The sequence below is a fragment of the Pteropus vampyrus genome, unplaced genomic scaffold (genome assembly GCF_000151845.1).
Source record: "Pteropus vampyrus isolate Shadow unplaced genomic scaffold, Pvam_2.0 Scaffold456, whole genome shotgun sequence".
Classification (NCBI taxonomy): Eukaryota; Metazoa; Chordata; class Mammalia; order Chiroptera; family Pteropodidae; genus Pteropus; species Pteropus vampyrus.
Genome location: NW_011889237.1, coordinates 542977 through 547349, shown reverse-complemented (window position 1 = coordinate 547349; position 4373 = coordinate 542977). Strand labels below are relative to the sequence as shown.

The 4373-nt window shown below is 56.2% G+C and overlaps 1 protein-coding gene across 2 annotated transcripts in view; it reads right to left on the bottom strand.

Moving 5' to 3' along the window:
• The window catches only part of LOC111732410, a 43921-nt gene extending 42309 nt beyond the window's left edge, over positions 1-1612 (bottom strand). The window contains exon 1 of one of the 2 annotated variants that reach the window (XR_002777541.1): positions 985-1592. The gene's annotated coding sequence lies outside the window, so the exon portion shown is untranslated. Of the gene's footprint in view, positions 1-984 lie in introns of both variants that reach the window. The other variant, XM_023524265.1, reaches the window with a different exon arrangement.
• Between the last annotated feature and the right edge of the window lie 2761 nt (positions 1613-4373).

The window sequence follows — 4373 nt, the reverse complement described above, 5'->3', positions numbered from 1 at the left end:
TGGCAATAAAGTTCCTGGCTTAGTTTCTAATCTTTCTCCCCATTTTCTGTTCTGTATTGTTCTATGTCTTGCTTTCTTCGTTTACCCTCCTGATATCTGGGCCATCACCTCACGCCAGACACCCCATTCTTTTTCATGTCTGCGTCATGTTCCATGGGCCTTGGCACATAGCACAGAATTATGATGATTGTTTGGGTTAAAATGGTCCATCTGTGATCATCTTAAATTCTTAGGACTTAATTCACTGGAATGTACGCTACAGTTCACACGTAACACAGTGAGCACTTTTGGGAAAACCTGTGCTATCTGGGCTGCTTGGGTGGGGGGTGGGGGATCTTAGTTGCCGGGTCACCCACAGACTCTAGACTCAGCCAGGGACTGTGCTGAGAAAGGACACGCAGGGCTCAATGCAAGGTCCGGGGTGTTCCGGCTCCAAAGAGAGCTTGAGGACAAAGTGTCCCTTTTGCTGGTCGACTACACTTCTAAGACTTCAGGATGCCAAACCTTCAAAGCCTCCTGAGTCATTCCTGGAACAGTGGTGCCTGGTAATTCACAAAGCGACCCTAAGGACACCACGGTTTGTCCACATCTCCAAAGCAAGTCCTACTCAGAGTCTCTCCTGAGCAGATCGAGGGAAGCTGGGCCTCTCTTCACGTGGGCACTGGATGCTTCTGAGGGGCTGGCTCAAAGGGAGGGGGGAGGGAAGGGCATGAGTTGTCATAAAGTCAAAACGAAACCACCAACAACACAGTTCTCTGTCTCCCGAGAGTGACTCACCCGGGGAAAACCGGCACACTGTTCCAAGTGTCAGAATCAGCAGAACGGCCCCCAGGATTTGGGTCTCATCCAGCTTAAACGAGCCAAAACATTCCAGCATCTTCCTCGGGAACCTGTGAATGGTGTATTGTCTTCGGCCCGCAGCCTCCGTTTCTGAAAGCTCACAAAGAGGAACTCAGGGGGTGAGAAGGCGGGCGGGCCAGACACCTCCTCCTTGGATGGGGACAGTGTGTGCTGCCCGCCAGGGGCCAAGCCAGGGCTGTCGTCACCAGGTGCCCCGGAGCACATGGAGAGCCAGGACCCCGGCAGGAAGCTGGGACACGCTCCTCAGCAGAACCCTGTGGCCTCGGCGGCGCCGGGGGGCAGGGCTGGCGAAGTTCATCATCGTTAGGAGCCAGTTAACCTCAAACGGGGGAGAGATGCTTCTAGAGTAATTTTATTAGCACTGGATTCCCGAATGCCTTTTCTATCCTTTTAAATAATGTTCTGTGCAGCCCCGTGCCCTCCACGGAGGAGGAGGTAGTTGACAGATTCGTAGGCGGGGAAGAGGCTGAGCCGTTCCTATCTCCTGGCTTTGTTTACACGACAGAAGTCCCGGGCGATCCCAGAATGCCGCAGTTTGCCTCGTGGAGGTGGCTGGCTCTTCCTCATCCTGCGAGGGATATTTTTGGTGCGTGTGTTAATCCACAGTGAGTCACACAGAAACCAGGACGATTTAACCTCTGTCGGTTTTCAGCTGTGAAGGGGGCGAGGCGGTCAGGGTGATGGCAGCTCAAGCCTGCGGAGAACTCTCTATGGGCTGGGCATGAACGTTCAACTCAGAGAATGACCCGGCAAGGGCGGTCGGCCCGTGGGCACTGGATGCCCGGCTGGGGAGGTGCTAACCTAACACGGTCACCACTTTACAGAGAAGGGGCTTGAGGTACAGAAGTTGAGAAACTTGTCCAAGGTCACGCAGACAGAAAATGGCCGAGCTGGGATTTGAACCCAGGTGACCGGGCTCCACGGCTTAAGCTCTTGCCTGGACTGAGTATTGTGTGGGTGTCCCAAATCCAAACAAAGCGGCGACGAGCAGGTTCCCCGTGACAGAGCAACTCCCCAGGGCAGCAAGAATGGAAAGGGGACGCTGCGGGCCCTGGGGTCTTACTTCCGTTGAGTCTGGCCCGATTCCGTGCTCCCCAGGTCCCGCACAGGTGTGCCCTTGGGTGACACCCCGGAAGGCCTCCTGCATGGGATTGCCCAAGGAAGGAGGGTAAGCCCTGCCAGCCACCTTGTCGGGGAAGACGCACACGTTTGAAAAAAACTGTCTCCCGCCAGGGGCTCGGGGACCTGCCATCACACCACGGCCAGGGCCGACCACTGCAGGAGGCTTGGGTCAAGGCCAGGGTGGCTCTGAGCGAGTGACTGGAGCACAGTGAGCTCCCAGAGGTTAGCACAATGCCCGGTACGTAGCGGGTACTCGATTCAATGTGTGTATGTTGAATCAATGAATGAACAAATGAGTGGACGGGGCTTGGGACATCAGAGGATTCTCGAGAACCAAGAAAGGCTGACTGGTCTCTGTGTCTCGCTCTGTGTCTCACACACACCCTCTTCCTCCACCACCTGTACCTAGGGCGTCCTCAGTCCCGCAGGCGAAGCCCCCAGATTTGGCCCCCTCTCGTTTGCTTCTGGGCATCTCCACGCCCCACCTCCTCCAGGCCTGCGAGCCACCCGCGTAACAAGAACCACACAGAGTGTGAAGTCACGCAGACCCGGTGGCCCATGTCTGCACTCGCCGGCTGCGTGACCAAGCGGGTCGCCTCTCGTTCTGAGCCTCGGTCTCCTCGCCTGCACAGTGGGGCCGAGTGGGACCAACAGGCACAAAGAGGTCATCTCCGTGAGCGTGCGCGTGGTTCCTGCAGCCGTGGAGGGTCCCTGGGCTTGCCCCGAGCGAGCCTCCCCGTCAGCAGCCCACAGGCACTCAGACCCTCCAGTCCCACGGGGGCAGGTTCTCCCCCGGAGTGGAGCGTGGATGCGCAAACAGACCAGACCCCAGCCCAGCGCAATGCGCCATCACCGTCACCGAGGGCAGCGGTTAGCAAGCTCAGCTCACCAGGGGTGGGCACCCCTTTATCACCCAGCACTGAAGCAGGGCAGGGGGGATCTTTGTGTTACAGCAACCATGTGGCCCCACTGCATACCACCCCAGGCAAACTATTGACACACCTCCCTTCTCTACTCAAAGCCCGGTAACTGGTCCTTGCACCCACCCAGGAGTCAAGTCCAAAGGTCCCCTATGTCCTGGCCACAGCCCTGCTCCCTCCCAGAGCTCTCTCCTCTACTTGGGCAGGCTTCCCTTTCCACAAAATGAAGTCGAAAACAGCTCCAGCCTCACAGGGCTGCGAAGATTAAAGGGGTAAATAACTGCCAGGGGCTCAGAACGGGGCTCGTGGAAAGACGCCAAGAACACTGGTGTCCGCTAACCCGGGCGGCACAGACCCTGCACCTCCCCACAACCACGTCCCCACAACCACGGCTTCCTCAGGTTCTCCCTCTGCCCCCTTCTTGGCCACACCCCATCCTCTTCCTCCACGAAGCCCTCCTAGGATCCCTAGTGCACTCACTCTGAGCGCCTGGAGACTCGTGGACCTGGGTCTGAACCCCAGCTCTGCTCCTCCGGCTGTGTGACCCTGGGAAAGTGGCTTCACCTCTCTGAGCCAGTTTCCTTTCCTGGAAAATGCAGATAATTAAAAGCACCTTGGAGGGCTCCGGCAGATTCTGAGCCGTTGGCTGCGTTAAGAGGCTGTGGTCTCTTCAAGGTCGGGGTCCCCTCCCTGGCATCTCTCAGTGTCCTGGGGAAATGCCATTCAGATCGCTGACAGGCTCAGGTTGGGGTTCTCACAGTTAAGAGCTGAGCCCCTAACAAGCTGTGTGACATGGGGAAAGTCACTTTGCCTCTCTAAGCCTGTTTCCTCATAAAGAATTATCCTTTATCACAAGAGGTTATGGCGCTGGCAGGAGCCTCTGCACAGTGCCTGGGAACAGCAGATACTCAGTCGATGGGCGTTCCCTCTGTCCCCGGCTGCCAGTCCAAATGCCACCTCCTCGAAGCAGTCTTCCCTGACTGCCCCGCTCCAATGAGCTCGGTCCCTCTCGCCTGCTCAGTGAGCCTCTTGGAAATTCGGATCAGGCCATTAGTGCCTTTGCCACCCCTAGTCCCTGGCGCGTGGCCCTGTAACAGTGGGTGTTCTAGAGACTTTGAGATTGATGATAATGACGGTGATTATGACGAAAGGAAAAAAATGTCACGTGAGACCTCCCAGGTCTCCTTAATTCTTCTCCCAATTTAATTTCAGCTTAACTTGACTCCAGAAGTTTCTTCAAATCCTTCTTTGCAAAGATGTAGGTATAAACAAACACGTTACACCTGGCACCTGCTATGTGCCCAGCTCTCTAAAAGCTGAGCCTCTTTGTCCCATCTCGAGTGGCATCTTGTCTCTAACGGCGAGGCTTTTTCATTCGAGCGGGTTTCAGGGGCTGCGGCGTGACTTGGAGTGGCGCACAAGGACGAGCACTTTTTATGGTCATGGTTATGTATTTCTGTTAACTAGGGA